The following is an 18,054-nucleotide window of genomic DNA, read 5'->3' on the forward strand; positions in this document are numbered from 1 at the left end:
CCTTTGAAAACCCTCACAATCTGCAGATCTCAAAATGTGATCTACGTGATCCGCTGCCCCTGTGACCTGCTGTATATCAGACAAGTGAAGCAGATGATCAAACAAAGGATACCCCAGCATAAGAGAAGAATCCATTGCAGGATCCTGACCGCGCCACTGGTGTCCCACTATGTTGAAAAAAACCACACTGAACTTGAAATCACCTGGCAGGTGATTGAACAACCAGTGTTGCCCCTCAGAGGCGGCCATCTCCAAAGCCTCCTAAATCGCAGAGAGTGTAAATGGATTGCCATTTGTGACTTGGTACACAATGGGTTAAACACACTTGAGGAGTGGAACTGTACAATCTGAATTTTATACGCCTTCCGTTCCTCCACCATTCATTACCATACCTTATGGAAGTACACCTGGCGCCAGCCCACGTCCTTTCATAGCAACCCATTGATGTCCTTCTGTACCCAGGCACCTGGACCAATACCAGACTGTTGTATTACCATCCCCCGTCCAGATCTCTCTACCCCCCACTTTCCTCTTGATCAACCCAAACCGGATTGTTCGGGTTATATCCCTATTTGTGAACTATCCCATACATCAGCCCTTCCAGCCATAGCCCTCCAGTGCCTGGTTCCCGGACCTGATCCTCAGTCCTACATTTCCCACCCTGCACTTACTGACACCTTGTTTAACCTTGGATAATTGACCTTCTTTGTATACATAAATTACCATGTGTAACCCCAATTGTTTAATTATGTGTCTTTACATTAGTCCCGTAATCCTCTTTCATGATTGTATTAATATTAGATCTCTGATGTTTTTAAGTATTGGTTGGTGTCACCGATTTCTCACTCCGTTAATCAGCCATTCCTTCTGATCACGTCCTACATCGGCATTTACTGCCATTACTTCATACTGCACAAACCCTGGATCCCCTTGGGAACCGATGCCCAGACCCGCGTTCTGCACATGCGTGCCTCAACCTTCCATGAGACTCCCCCAGTCCATTCTCGCCTGATATACCTGCCCCGCTTTGCCACGCCCCCGACTGCCTCACTGCGTTTTGGGCCACACCCATCACGGAAGTATCTTAAACCACTCTCACTCCCCTCCGCGCCACCCTGCTACCCGACACAGATTCCTGCAACTCAGCTGCCCCGGAACTGCGTCCCAGACTCCCGTACTTAGATGGCTTTCTCCCCTATCTTCGAGGTAAGCACACATCACATCTGAGAGCGACCTTAAGTCCCTTCTGGGGTCCCCCGTAGTCAGCCTTTAACTTTTCCCCTCTCCCACCTTTTAGGTTTCGCAAATCATTCCCCGTCAAGGGGACCCTTCTCAGACGACCCCACCTTCAGGAATTCATACCCTGCTAAACGTTTTCTTCTCCCGTGGCCAGCTCGGGGCTCGGAGCTCGTGCCCTCGTTTCATGCCCACAGTGAGTTTTTGAATATAGCAATTCCTCCTGCTGTCACTTAACTTCCAACGGTCCCCCTTTTTAACCTCCCCCCTCTCCCACACTTTAGGAATCGGAAATCATCCCCATTGAGGGGATCCTTCCCGCAAGACCCCGCCTTCAGGAAATCCTACCCTGCCAAGACGTTCTCTTCTCGCGTGGCCAGCTGGGGGCTCCGAGCTCATGCCCTCCTTCCACGCCTACTGTGAGTTATGGCACGTAGAAAACCAAAAGAGTGTCAGAGGGTCTATCCAAACTATGTAAGGGTCATTAAACTAACAGAGCAGTGTCAACTCATCTAACCAAAATAGACAGAATTGTTGGATACCCGTGATCACTTCCAGGATATCCATCAGTCACCACACGGAACCGCCCTTCATCATTTGGCATTCCTGTAGCTCACAAAGATTGGTACGTCACTGGCTCAGAAGCGGAAAGGTCAGATGGTATAACCTCCCAAGAGCCAAGTGGCGGCCAAACAGTGGTAGAGTGTCACAGACTACCCATCAATTCGTTTGGTGGGTGACTGATTTGCAGTGCTGTGAGAAAGGGTGTGTAGAAAAGTGGGTGAGAAATATCTAAAATTGGGTGAGTGAGCAGAAATAAGAAAACTTTATTAGGTTCTGTGCTCGCTCCGCCAATATTAAAAAGCAGCATAAGTAGGTTTAACAAATATCTACTCTGATCTCACATTGGTCAACATGTTTCAGCAATCTTCCAGGGACTACCGAGTCCATTGCTTTCATCAGGACCGTTAAAAGTTTAAATGCTACTGCAAAAAGTGAAGTGAAGTGAAAAAAACTAAATATAGTGACTCAATATTAACAATTCTTACAACATGAAAAAAGATCACCTGATATATGAGGTGTATTCTTCTATTTGTAGAAAATATGTTCGTCACGGTGAAAGGGAGAAGAAAAAGACACAACCTAGTACTAGAACAATGACCATATACACGTGGACAAAGCATAATGTTGTGTTACATATTCAGCTTTAGAACAACTGTTCTTGATTTGTTAACACATTGGTCTGGTTGGTAATACAAATGTGGACATTTGGATATGTCATTCAATTACTCCATCTTACCATGTTAGTGGGAGTAAAAGGCTCCACCCCGCCTGGCAACGGCTCAGGGCATGAGGGAAGCACCGCACTATTATAGGAAGCAAAAAACAAACAAACAGAGTATGTTTAATGCTACTAGGTCTCTTTGAAAATAAAACACAATGGCAGGCATCATCGAGCTTTGTTGGAAGTTACTCTGCAGCATAGTATTAATTGCCCTGTTAGAATGGCAAAATACCTCGCTAATCAAAACCTACAGAAATACTGCTGTTTCGCTAGTATATGCGAGCAGGTAAGTTAACATGAAAGTAGCAAGTGCGTCGGCGTACTGAATGTTAAATGGCGCTGAACGCTTTTGACAAATAAGTGCCGGTTAGATGAGACTCGTAACCCGAGGGTGCAACGGGCGTGCATTTAAAAGAAAAGCGCCAGCGTAATTAGGTAAAGTGGCCACAGTTTCAAGGTCGATCTAGACCCTTACGAACAGCTTACCTCTCCGTCGGTACTCCTAATCCTCCATCTGAGCCAGTTGGGGAGGTATCGGAGCCGACGCGAGAGGAAGTTTTAAGATGTCAGAGTGATTGGACGGACGCGATCACCTGGTTGGTTCGTCCAATCAGAACAGGTTATAGACAACATCGCGGTGTTTATGTTCACTCCGCCAAGCTGATAGGCGGGTTGGTAACCTGTATTTAGTGTTCTGATTTCTTATTGGACCATCATAATGTTGGTATGGCTGCTAGGCAACAGAGCAGCAGGAGTTTCTTACGCTTTACATGCCCCAGTAAAATATGCACGTAACCAGTTTATACAGTTATTTCATTGTATTAATACAAGACACTTTGATGGAAAAGAGTTATGATGTTTAGGAAAACGGACAGTGTCCTATTTACAAACAAGTGCCTCCTGATGTCCTTAGGCAGACATACGTGACGGAAAGGTGTGATGATGTTAAACCCCAGGCTCCATGAACTATATATTCACAGTCAGTCATTGCGAATACATTATAAGGAACAGGCTCTTATGTATAAACCCATTATTTGAATACAGAAAGGGGAGTATACAGACTGAACCTTGGAGAAGCGTTTGCCTTAAAAGGATCAGGCTCATGTGTATTACCCCATTTTTTGAGTGCAAAAAAAGGGGGGGGGGCTACAGACTAAACCATGGAATATCGTCATTCAAACCATTCTTGTTGGTCTGAAGTTTGAACACCCATTTTTGTTCTTTATGAAGTAGAAAATTGGTATAGTCTGTCACATGGGGAGGAATGTAAGGTTGTTCAAGTACTGTCCAAGTAAAAGCTGTGGGGTCGTGTTTTTTATCCAGAAAATGTGTAGTTAGTTTAGTGGCCTGTCTCCTGCATCGTATTGTACTTTTGTGCTCTGAGATACGTAGTTTGATTTTACGGGTTGTCATACCTACGTATCGCAGGCCGCATGGGCAGGTAATCAGATAAACCAATCTCTCACTATTGCAATTGGTAAATCTGACCTGTCTCCACGGTCTACCAGTGCCAATGTCAATCTCGGTTGATCTAGTGGTTTGTGGGCAGGCCTGACATGATCCACATGGGTGATGTCCCACTACTGGTGGAAGATCCCAGATGGTCCCTAGAGCCCTAGGCACTTTTATCTGGGGTCTGGTATGGACAATGCGATCTCGCAAATGTGTCCCCCGTTTAAAAGAGAACAAAGGTGGTTCAATTTCTTTTTGTCCGGAATTTAGTATGGACCAGTGTTTTTTCACTATTTTTTGTATCTTATTTGATAGTGTCCCAAATGTTGTAACACAGGTCAATCTGTTAGATGCAGGTTTTGGTGCTCTGGGTTCTAACAGGGCTTGTCTGTTATTATTACTTGCCCATTTCATAGATTGTTTTACTAGTCTCGGAGGATATTTCCTATCATGTAGTTGGTGTTGTAAAGTCTTAGCATGTTTAGCATAACATTCTTTGGTGGAACAATTTCTCTGTACCCTCAGGAATTGCCCATACGGTAGATTCTGTCTGAGGGACTTAGGGTGGTGGCTATCGTAGCATAGCAGAGAGTTCTTCGCCATTGGTTTTCTATATAATTCTGACTGCAAGCCTTCAGGTGTAGAAAAGATCCTTAAGTCCAGAAAGGCTATCTCAGTTTTACTTGCCTCTATAGTGAAACGGAGGAAGTTGTTCCTGTTGTTTAACCAATCCAGAAAGGACATGAGAGTGTCATGAGTTTCTCGCCACACCACTAGTATATCATCGATATACCGTTTCCATAACCTTATGCAGGCACCAAATGGATTAGTATCAGTGAGGACATGCTCTTGCTCGAAGTTGTGTACATACAAATTTGCCAAGCTGGGAGCAAAAATGCTCCCCATGCTAGTTCCAGAGGTCTGTAGATAGATAGTCTCTTCGAATTTGAAGAAATTTTTCTTCATGGCAAGAGTGGCACAGGCCATGATGAAGCTCACAGGAGTGATGCTATCTAAATCACGAGCCGACAAGAGAGAGAAGATGACGTCCAAGGTCTCGTCTTGTGGTATAGATGTATAAAGTGATTCTACATCGAGATAAACTAGATGGTCATTGATTGAATCAAACTGTATGTCCGGTAGGATGCGTAACACATCTGTTGTGTCCTTAAGATATGTTGGCATTTCCTGCACCATAGAGCGCAGGAAATGATCGACAAAGGTGGAGAGAGGTTCTAATATAGAACCAATGCCCGAGATTATAGGGCGTCCTGGTGGTGGCCTTTGTGTCTTGTGAACCTTAGGAAGGCAATAAAAATAAGGCATGACTGGATGCTCTGTGACCAAAAAGGCTGCCTCTTGCCGAGTGACCCACCCTTCTGTCAGTGCTTCTTCCACCATCTCAGTGATTGTTTTCTGCATCTCACTCGTGGGGTCTTCTCCTAGGGGGCGATATGCCTCTCTATTGTTAAGTTGTCTAAGACACTCATTGCGATAGTCACTAGTGTCCATAAGAACAATCGCTCCCCCTTTATCCGCCGGTTTGATGGTAAGATCTCTATTCGCAGATAAGGACTTCAACGCATTTTGTTCTGCTCTGGAGAAGTTGAAAAAGCTGTCTTCATCTGTAGAGAATAGTGTCTCAATATCTTTTTCCACAGCCTGTTCAAATGTTAATACTTGCACTGGTACCATGTGTGGACCAGGGTTAAAAGTAGATTTCTTCTTGAGACCAGTGTTCTTGTCTTCTGAATCTTGTTCTTTCTGGTCTTGATTAGAGAAGAAAAATTGCAAACGGACTTTCCGAAAGAATTTGGCCATTTCCACATTGGTTTCGAATTGGTCATTTCTGACGGTAGGCACGAAGCCCAACCCTCTGTTAAGGACTTTGTCTTCCAAAGGGGTGGTAGTATACGTGCTTAAATTGATGATGAGCTCGCCTCCACATTCACTTGGCCTGTTGTTTTGTTCTTCGAAGCATTGCTCCTCAGGTTCCTCGTTTCTGGTGGAGGGCTGAAGTGTACCCGGGGTTGTTGACCTCTTCTGCGACCCCGGGGTCTTCCTCGGCCAAATCCTAAAAAAGGAGGCTGTCCCCCATAGTTCCCTCCAAAGTGTGGCGGTGGAAAGGGACCCATTGGTTGTTGAAAGGGGCCCATTGGTTGTGGGAACATTGGGTTTCCAAATTGCCATGGGCCTGGTTGCCACCATGGTTGGTATTGATTTTGGTTGCCTCTCCAATTTCTCTGGTACCTCTTACCCCTAGTACCCCTTTGGGGGTTGCTTTGATTTGAAGAATCAGAGTCCGTCGAGTTATCTTCGGAAGATGACGGCCCATAGGATGACTCATTCCTGCGACTTGTGGTGTTAAAGACTGGTGGTACATACGAGTCACTAGTATAGGTATATATTTTCTCAAAACTGAATTTCTCCAGGTCCTTTTTAAATTTCTCCATTTTAGTAAACAGAGTGAAATCTTTGAAGTCCTGATTGCTCTTGTTCGCTTCATCTTGTCCTTGTTTATAAAGTTTATTAGTCAATGTTGTTTTTATCTGGGATTCTAGGACCTGAATCTCTCTCAAGATAGTATCTGCTATCCTCTGTGACGTCTGTATAATCAAGATCAACCAGTCTCTGGTGCACCTCCAGGCTATGAGGGACCAGTTTTTTAAGAACTCCTTATCTTTGAGGAACAATCTAGGGGTGTTTGTCACGATCAGGCCCGAGGGTGCACAGTTCTTTCTAAGATATTGAGCCATAATCATTCCGTGTAGTATTGTCCGAGTATGTGATTTTTTTAAATTTAGGATTGTGCCCCAATCATCCATACTCTTGTTGGGAACCACTGGTATTGAATCTAGTAGATTGGGTTGTTCATCGAGAGCCCACTGTAAATCATTCTCGTCAAACGCCAGACCATGGTTGTCTGCCATGCTGCCAAAAACACTTGTGAAACCTGCCAAGGTCTTATATCATGAGACACCCTATAAAACTGCTAAGTCTTACCACGTGTAAGACTATGCAAATTATGTCTGCAAAATTGTGATGAAGGCCCGCAGCTGTGAGGCTGCTCTAAGACAAAGGACACTAGAAGGTATGAACAGGGCCTAAGGGATTTTAAAGACCAAGACACATTCCCTAACTACATGTAGAAAACCAAAAGAGTGTCAGAGGGTCTATCCAAACTATGTAAGGGTCATTAAACTAACAGAGCAGTGTCAACTCATCTAACTAAAATAGACAGAATTGTTGGATACCCATGATCACTTCCAGGATATCCATCAGTCACCACACGGAACCGCCCTTCATCATTTGGCATTCCTGTAGCTCACAAAGATTGGTACGTCACTGGCTCAGAAGCGGAAAGGTCAGATGGTATAACCTCCCAAGAGCCAAGTGGCGGCCAAACAGTGGTAGAGTGTCACAGACTACCCATCAATTTGTTTGGTGGGTGACTGATTTGCAGTGCTGTGAGAAAGGGTGTGTAGAAAAGTGGGTGAGAAATATCTAAAATTGGGTGAGTGAGCAGAAATAAGAAAACTTTATTAGGTTCTGTGCTCGCTCCGCCAATATTAAAAAGCAGCATAAGTAGGTTTAACAAATATCTACTCTGATCTTACATTGGTCAACATGTTTCAGCAATCTTCCAGGGACTACCGAGTCCATTGCTTTCATCAGGACCGTTAAAAGTTTAAATGCTACTGCAAAAAGTGAAGTGAAGTGAAAAAAACTAAATAAAGTGACTCAATATTAACAATTCTTACAACATGAAAAAAGATCACCTGATATATGAGGTGTATTCTTCTATTTGTAGAAAATATGTTCGTCACTGTGAAAGGGAGAAGAAAAAGACACAACCTAGTACTAGAACAATGACCATATACACGTGGACAAAGCATAATGTTGTGTTACATATTCAGCTTTAGAACAACTGTTATTGATTTGTTAACACATTGGTCTCGTTGGTAATACAAATGTGGACATTTGGATATGTCATTCAATTACTCCATCTTACCATGTTAGTGGGAGTAAAAGGCTCCACCCCGCCTGGCAACGGCTCAGGGCATGAGGGAAGCACCGCACTATTATAGGAAGCAAAAAACAAACAAACAGAGTATGTTTAATGCTACTAGGTCTCTTTGAAAATAAAATACAATGGCAGGCATCATCGAGCTTTGTTGGAAGTTTCTCTGCAGCATAGTATTAATTGCCCTGTTAGAATGGCAAAATACCTCGCTAATCAAAACCTACAGAAATACTGCTGTTTCGCTAGTATATGCGAGCAGGTAAGTTAACATGAAAGTAGCAAGTGCGTCGGCGTACTGAATGTTAAATGGCGCTGAACGCTTTTGACAAATAAGTGCCGGTTAGATGAGACTCGTAACCCGAGGGTGCAACGGGCGTGCATTTAAAAGAAAAGCGCCAGCGTAATTAGGTAAAGTGGCCACAGTTTCAAGGTCGATCTAGACCCTTACGAACAGCTTACCTCTCCGTCGGTACTCCTAATCCTAATATGTGACACAACATTATGCTTTGTCCACGTGTATATGGTCATTGTTCTAGTACTAGGTTGTGTCTTTTTCTTCTCCCTTTCACAGTGACGAACATATTTTCTACAAATAGAATAATACACCTCATATATCAGGTGATCTTTTTTCATGTTGTAAGAATTGTTAATATTGAGTCACTATATTTAGTTTTTTTCACTTCACTTCACTTTTTGCAGTAGCATTTAAACTTTTAACGGTCCTGATGAAAGCAATGGACTCAGTAGTCCCTGGAAGATTGCTGAAACATGTTGACCAATGTAAGATCAGAGTAGATATTTGTTAAACCTACTTATGCTGCTTTTTAATATTGGCGGAGCGAGCACAGAACCTAATAAAGTTTTCTTATTTCTGCTCACTCACCCAATTTTAGATATTTCTCACCCACTTTTCTACACACCCTTTCTCACAGCACTGCAAATCAGTCACCCACCAAACGAATTGATGGGTAGTCTGTGACACTCTACCACTGTTTGGCCGCCACTTGGCTCTTGGGAGGTTATACCATCTGACCTTTCCGCTTCTGAGCCAGTGACGTACCAATCTTTGTGAGCTACAGGAATGCCAAATGATGAAGGGCGGTTCCGTGTGGTGACTGATTGATATCCTGGAAGTGATCACGGGTATCCAACAATTCTGTCTATTTTGGTTAGATGAGTTGACACTGCTCTGTTAGTTTAATGACCCTTACATAGTTTGGATAGACCCTCTGACACTCTTTTGGTCTTCTACATGTAGTTAGGGAATGTGTCTTGGTCTTTAAAATCCCTTAGGCCCTGTTCATACCTTCTAGTGCCCTTTGTCTTAGAGCAGCCTCACAGCTGCGGGCCTTCATCACAATTTTGCCGACATAATTTGCATAGTCTTACACATGGTAAGACTTAGCAGTTTTATAGGGTGTCTCATGATATAAGACCTTGGCAGGTTTCACAAGTGTTTTTGGCAGCATGGCAGACAACCATGGTCTGGCGTTTGACGAGAATGATTTACAGCGGGCTCTCGATGAACAACCCAATCTACTAGATTCAATACCAGTGGTTCCCAACAAGAGTATGGACGATTGGGGCACAATCCTAAATTTAAAAAAATCACATACTCGGACAACACTACACGGAACGATTATGGCTCAATATCTTAGAAAGAACTGTGCACTCTCGGGCCTGATCGTGACAAACACCCCTAGATTGTTCCTCAAAGATAAGGAGTTCTTATAAAACTGGTCCCTCATAGCCTGGAGGTGCACCAGAGACTGGTTGATCTTGATTATACAGACGTCACAGAGGATAGCAGATACTATCTTGATAGAGATTCAGGTCCTAGAATCCCAGATAAAAACAACATTGACTAATAAACTTTATAAACAAGGACAAGATGAAGCGAACAAGAGCAATCAGGACTTCAAAGATTTCACTCTGTTTACTAAAATGGAGAAATTTAAAAAGGACCTGAAGAAATTCAGTTTTGAGAAAATATATCCCTATACTAGTGACTCGTATGTACCAGCAGTCTTTAACACCACAAGTCGCAGGAATGAGTCATCCTATGGGTCGTCATCTTCCGAAGATAACTCGACGGACTCTGATTCTTCAAATCAAAGCAACCCCCAAAGGGGTACTAGGGGTAAGAGGTACCAGAGAAATTGGAGAGGCAACCAAAATCAATACCAACCATGGTGGCAACCAGGCCCATGGCAATTTGGAAACCCAATGTTCCCACAACCAATGGGCCCCTTTCAACAACCAATGGGTCCCTTTCCACCGCCACACTTTGGAGGGAACTATGGGGGACAGCCTCCTTTTTTAGGATTTGGCCGAAGAAGACCCCGGGGTCGCAGAAGAGGTCAACAACCCCGGGTACACTTCGGCCCTCCACCAGAAATGAGGAACCTGAGGAGCAATGCTTCGAAGAACAAAACAACAGGCCAAGTGAATGTGGAGGCGAGCTCATCATCAATTTAAGCACGTATACTACAACCCCTTTGGAAGACAAAGTCCTTAACAGAGGGTTGGGCTTCGTGCCTACCGTCAGAAATGACCAATTCGAAACCAATGTGGAAATGGCCAAATTCTTTCGGAAAGTCCGTTTGCAATTTTTCTTCTCTAATCAAGACCAGAAAGAACAAGATTCAGAGGACAAGAACACTGGTCTCAAGAAGAAATCTACTTTTAACCCTGGTCCACACATGGTACAAGTGCAAGTATTAACAGTTGAACAGGCTGTGGAAAAAGATATTGAGACACTATTCTCTACAGATGAAGACAGCTTTTTCAACTTCTCCAGAGCAGAACAAAATGCGTTGAAGTCCTTATCTGCGAATACAGATCTTACCATCAAACCGGCGGATAAAGGGGGAGCGATTGTTCTTATGGACACTAGTGACTATCGCAATGAGTGTCTTAGACAACTTAACAATAGAGAGGCATATCGCCCCCTAGGAGAAGACCCCACGAGTGAGATGCAGAAAACAATCACTGAGATGGTGGAAGAAGCACTGACAGAAGGGTGGGTCACTCGGCAAGAGGCAGCCTTTTTGGTCACAGAGCATCCAGTCATGCCTTATTTTTATTGCCTTCCTAAGGTACACAAGACACAAAGGCCACCACCAGGACGCCCTATAATCTAGGGCATTGGTTCTATATTAGAACCTCTCTCCACCTTTGTCGATCATTTCCTGCGCCCTATGGTGCAGGAAATGCCAACATATCTTAAGGACACAACAGATGTGTTACGCATCCTACCGGACATACAGTTTGATTCAATCAATGACCATCTAGTTTCTCTCGATGTAGAATCACTTTATACATCTATACCACAAGACGAGACCTTGGACGTCATCTTCTCTCTCTTGTCGGCTCGTGATTTAGATAGCATCACTCCTGTGAGCTTCATCATGGCCTGTGCCACTCTGGCCATGAAGAAAAATTTCTTCAAATTCGAAGAGACTATCTATCTACAGACCTCTGGAACTAGCATGGGGAGCATTTTTGCTCCCAGCTTGGCAAATTTGTATGTACACAACTTCGAGCAAGAGCATGTCCTCACTGATACTAATCCATTTGGTGCCTGCATAAGGTTATGGAAACGGTATATCGATGATATACTAGTGGTGTGGCGAGGAACTCATGACACTCTCATGTCCTTTCTGGATTGGTTAAACAACAGGAACAACTTCCTCCGTTTCATTATAGAGGCAAGTAAAACTGAGATAGCCTTTCTGGACTTAAGGATCTTTTCTACACCTGAAGGCTTGCAGTCAGAATTATATAGAAAACCAATGGCGAAGAACTCTCTGCTATGCTACGATAGCCACCACCCTAAGTCCCTCAGACAGAATCTACCGTATGGGCAATTCCTGAGGGTACAGAGAAATTGTTCCACCAAAGAATGTTATGCTAAACATGCTAAGACTTTACACACCAACTACATGATAGGAAATATCCTCCGAGACTAGTAAAACAATCTATGAAACGGGCAAGTAATAATAACAGACAAGCCCTGTTAGAACCCAGAGCACCAAAACCTGCATCTAACAGATTGGCCTGTGTTACAACATTTGGGACACTATCAAACAAGATACAAAAAATAGTGAAAAAACACTGGTCCATACTAAATTCCGGACAAAAAGAAATTGAACCACCTTTGTTCTCTTTTAAACGGGGGACACATTTGCGAGATCGCATTGTCCATACCAGACCCCAGATAAAAGTGCCTAGGGCTCTAGGGACCATCTGGGATCTTCCACCAGTAGTGGGACATCACCCATGTGGATCATGTCAGGCCTACCCACAAACCACTAGATCAACCGAGATTGACATTGGCACTGGTAGACCGTGGAGACAGGTCAGATTTACCAATTGCAATAGGGAGAGATTGGTTTATCTGATTACCTGCCCATGCGGCCTGCGATACGTAGGTATGACAACCCGTAAAATCAAACTACGTATCTCAGAGCACAAAAGTACAATCCGATGCAGGAGACAGGCCACTAAACTAACTACACATTTTCTGGATAAAAAACACGACCCCACAGCTTTTACTTGGACAGTACTTGAACAACCTTACATTCCTCCCCATGTGACAGACTATACCAATTTTCTACTTCATAAAGAACAAAAATGGGTGTTCAAACTTCAGACCAACAAGAATGGTTTGAATGACGATATTCCATGGTTTAGTCTGTAGCCCCCCCCCCCCTTTTTTTGCACTCAAAAAATGGGGTAATACACATGAGCCTGATCCTTTTAAGGCAAACGCTTCTCCAAGGTTCAGTCTGTATACTCCCCTCTCTGTATTCAAATAATGGGTTTATACATAAGAGCCTGTTCCTTATAATGTATTCGCAATGACTGACTGTGAATATATAGTTCATGGAGCCTGGGGTTTAACATCATCACACCTTTCCGTCACGTATGTCTGCCTAAGGACATCAGGAGGCACTTGTTTGTAAATAGGACAGTGTCCGTTTTCCTAAACATCATAACTCTTTTCCATCAAAGTGTCTTGTATTAATACAATGAAATAACTGTATAAACTGGTTACGTGCATATTTTACTGGGGCATGTAAAGCGTAATCAACTCCCGCTGCTCTGTTGCCTAGCAGCCATACCAACATTATGATGGTCCAATAAGAAATCAGAACACTAAATACAGGTTACCAACCCGCCTATCAGCTTGGCGGAGTGAACATAAACACCGCGATGTTGTCTATAACCTGTTCTGATTGGACGAACCAACCAGGTGATCGCGTCCGTCCAATCACTCTGACATCTTAAAACTTCCTCTCGCGTCGGCTCCGATACCTCCCCAACTGGCTCAGATGGAGGATTAGGAGTACCGACGGAGAGGTAAGCTGTTCGTAAGGGTCTAGATCGACCTTGAAACTGTGGCCACTTTACCTAATTACGCTGGCGCTTTTCTTTTAAATGCACGCCTGTTGCATCCTCGGGTTACGAGTCTCATCTAACCGGCACTTATTTGTCAAAAGCGTTCAGCGCCATTTAACATTCAGTAGGCCGACGCACTTGCTACTTTCATGTTAACTTACCTGCTCGCATATACTAGCGAAACAGCAGTATTTCTGTAGGTTTTGATTAGCGAGGTATTTTGCCATTCTAACAGGGCAATTAATACTATGCTGCAGAGTAACTTCCAACAAAGCTCGATGATGCCTGCCATTGTGTTTTATTTTCAAAGAGACCTAGTAGCATTAAACATACTCTGTGTGTTTGTTTTTTGCTTCCTATAATAGTGCGGTGCTTCCCTCATGCCCTGAGCCGTTGCCAGGCGGGGTGGAGCCTTTTACTCCCACTAACATGGTAAGATGGAGTAATTGAATGACATATCCAAATGTCCACATTTGTATTACCAACGAGACCAATGTGTTAACAAATCAAGAACAGTTGTTCTAAAGCTGAATATGTAACACAACATTATGCTTTGTCCACGTGTATATGGTCATTGTTCTAGTACTAGGTTGTGTCTTTTTCTTCTCCCTTTCACAGTGACGAACATATTTTCTACAAATAGAAGAATACACCTCATATATCAGGTGATCTTTTTTCATGTTGTAAGAATTGTTAATATTGAGTCACTATATTTAGTTTTTTTCACTTCACTTCACTTTTTGCAGTAGCATTAAAACTTTTAACGGTCCTGATGAAAGCAATGGACTCGGTAGTCCCTGGAAGATTGCTGAAACATGTTGACCAATGTAAGATCAGAGTAGATATTTGTTAAACCTACTTATGCTGCTTTTTAATATTGGCGGAGCGAGCACAGAACCTAATAAAGTTTTCTTATTTCTGCTCACTCACCCAATTTTAGATATTTCTCACCCACTTTTCTACACACCCTTTCTCACAGCACTGCAAATCAGTCACCCACCAAACGAATTGATGGGTAGTCTGTGACACTCTACCACTGTTTGGCCGCCACTTGGCTCTTGGGAGGTTATACCATCTGACCTTTTCGCTTCTGAGCCAGTGACGTACCAATCTTTGTGAGCTACAGGAATGCCAAATGATGAAGGGCGGTTCCGTGTGGTGACTGATGGATATCCTGGAAGTGATCACGGGTATCCAACAATTCTGTCTATTTTGGTTAGATGAGTTGACACTGCTCTGTTAGTTTAATGACCCTTACATAGTTTGGATAGACCCTCTGACACTCTTTTGGTTTTCTACATGCAGTTAGGGAATGTGTCTTGGTCTTTAAAATCCCTTAGGCCCTGTTCATACCTTCTAGTGTCTTTAGTTATGGCACGTAGCCTTTCCTAACGCTGCCCCCTAACATTAAACAGGCCACTCCTTACCTACCTTTCCTCCCATACTAGGAAACTGGTATCGCATTTCCATACCTTCTACCCCGTGGACACCCAAGGTCACTTTCTTCAAATTACACCAGACCTCGCCTGCGCAAAGTTGTGCATCTTCACAAGTCTTCTGGAACTACAGTACGTTAACCTCATCCCTTGTGCGCATTCTACTCCAAGCCACAGCCCTCCCCCTGCTGCTCAACGGTGCCTATTCTCCCCATTGCCATAGCGGCATTAACACTTCACCCCTCACCGCATCAGATCCCCTCATCATACCCTGACGCTCGCATGTGAGGTGGGGCCATTATCCATCCCCACGTTTATGGCCTGACCTTCGGGCCCTCACCTGTGCATCTCTTCAACTCATGGCCACTCGTCCTCTCTTGGAACGGCCCCTCAATACCCCACACCTACAGGCTATACTCTTGCACCCCTGGTGCCCTCATTTTTGACCTGACCTCCGGGTCCTCATCTACCACCCCCTTCCCTCATGACCAAATAACCTGACGGGGTCGACCAACTAAACCAATTGCCCCACTCCTTGATTCTCTTCCGTCATGGGCGATCCCACTACCTGCCTGCCGACTGTGGTCACGACATGGTCAGCACACCCTGTGCTTTGTCTTACCTCGACACCCCTGGACCCCTTGTCCCTCGTCTTCTCGACCTTTCACGTACCGACTCCTCCTCCACATGCCCTCCACTCTAGCAGCCACACCGCGTCCCCGGTCCACCACCCAGTCCTCACGGTTCCTCTTCTCCCCATACAGCACTACCCGAACTGGCAACCCGGTCCTGATGAAGATCCTGATTAAATAGGATCGAAACGCCGTCGACCCTTCTACAGCGCGACTTATGGCGCACCATCAACTTTGGATCTCAAGCCTAACAATCATCACTCACTGATCGAGAAGGAACCATTGTCTTTGCACATATTGTGTTTTTTTCACACTGTCACTTTGCGTTATTTGCTGTATTCACCCACTTGTCACTCGCGCCATCACTCTTTGCTTCACTATCACTAGTGTACAAAGCCCCCTTGGGTTGCCTCTGCATTTTGTGCTTGCAGTGATGTGCCAACTGTCTTATATGAAATGTTTTTTCCAAATCTATGATGCTATATGCACTTTCTAAAAACTGAAGTTCATAGTCTCTCTCCATTTTTTCCTGTGTTCTCATAATGTCTTGTACATATATTTTTATTTGTCCCTCTTACTGAATCCGGTTGAGATATTGTTGTTAAAATACATAGTTCTACTCACAGAGCAACTTCACCAGGCATGAGGTCTACATCTGTGTCCGCCGTATCCTTACCATAGCCCTACACTCACATTGCTGCCGACCTTCAACGGCCAACATCAGAGTGTCGTTGTCAGGCTTGCAGACATGCGCAGAAAAGCATGACAAGGATGTGCCGTAGAAGTGCAAGTGATACAACCGTGCAGCGCACACAAGTAAATAGGCTCAGTGGGAGGGAGGAGCAGCTGTGAGGCAGCGGAAAACACAGTGATGCCACACATTTGCCACATGCAAGACATGTCAAACATGAATCCCATAATCGCACACATCCTACCCCACCCCCAACAAGCCACATCACATTGCCTGAATGCAAGCAGATGATAAACTAACATTAGGGTTGAAAGTTCCTTTGTCTGAACTATCAGGCAGGAGCACATCTATTCGTTACACATAATAACCATTAGCAACTGACTTCTACCCCATTCTGCTTAATGCCAGTTTCCTTAGTAACAGTTCATGGAACATTCAACAAAACTGACAGGTCACAAGTTCACCATATTTTCAAGTTCACCACACAATGTTGCAAAGCAAACAGCAGATGTGGTTGACTTTGCAAAATTTGACCTTATCCATTCGACTGTACCTTTCAAACATTTTTACTAATCAGTTAGAAACCTGTTTTTTAAAGAAAGTAAAATGCACCCTATTTTAGAATGTACAAAATTCTTGAACAGCCAATCAATTCTCTACTTTCTTAAAAAGAGCATCTTGCCCAACATTTGAGATACCTCTCAACCTAACCATTGACTACTTCCGCTACTGACATCTTTTCATTACTTCTAGTCATCCCTTCAAGATGCTTTCAGTGTGGATTGTTGGGCACAGCTATGTTTTCTGGTGCAAAAGATATGCTGAACGCAGAGATATTGACAAAGACTAGCTTGGCAAAATGTAGACATTAAATGGATTTGGACACAGAGGATTAAAGTGGCATTAATGATTGCGTTCTCCAACCCCCAGACCTCATATTTCTGCACATTTACCTTTAATACATATTTTTTCTAAAGAAGGGGGACCATGTGGTCCCCCTCCCGGGCCATTGTTGGCCCCTGGGACCATATCCCCCGGAGCATGTCCACACAGAGGGGCAATTGGGGGGAGCCCCAATTGCCCCTCTGTCCCACCAGCTCACCACCTCCTGCGGGAGCCTGTATTGCTTTTGAGCAAGGGGAGCTGCTGACATGTAGCTCCCCTTGCCCAAAAGCAATCCTGATTTGCTTCATTGAAGCGAGAGCTTCAAGGAAGCAAAGCAGAGTTTGGTATGACAGGGCGGGAGCCGTGCTCCCCCCTGCCATAGCAAACAGCTGTGTCCCGGGGGTGGGCACCCAGGGACACTGCAGGAGGCGGCCTTGGTGGGGGTGGCAGTCCCCAGGGACACTATGGGCTCTAGGAGGAGGACCACGTAACTCCCCTTTCAACATTTCTAATGCCCACGGGGAGGTGGTGATCCCCAGGGCTTGGGGGTCAGTAACGGACCCACGAATTTCAATTATAAGTGCCTCGGTGAGGTGGTGGTCCTCGAGGCATGTGGGGAAGGGCTCTTTTCCCCCACACACATAATTTTTATTTTAAAAGAGAGCCCCAGGGAGGTGGTGTTCTCCAGGGCTGCGGGGGGTCCATGTGACAAACCGCAGTATATTATCAAAGCCCGGGGGGGTCCCCAAGTCCGCATGTGGAGTTTGGGACCCCCACACATTTTTTTGTTTCAGCCCCGGGTGGTGCTGGTCCCCAGGTCTGCGGGCGGCCCCGCAAATTATTTTCTGAGTGCCCCTGTGACCTATCCCATCCGGGGGCTTTGAAAAACAAAGCATGGGAACCTGTGCTTGTTTTTTATTTCTTTTTTCACAGCAGGAGGCACGCACCAAGCGCGACTTCGAATCTGGGGGTCTTTGTGGAACCCCCTGAGCAGGCCTAGGAGGTCAGGG

Source organism: Lissotriton vulgaris, chromosome 9, assembly GCF_964263255.1.
Source record: "Lissotriton vulgaris chromosome 9, aLisVul1.2, whole genome shotgun sequence".
In the NCBI taxonomy this organism is placed as follows: Eukaryota; Metazoa; Chordata; class Amphibia; order Caudata; family Salamandridae; genus Lissotriton; species Lissotriton vulgaris.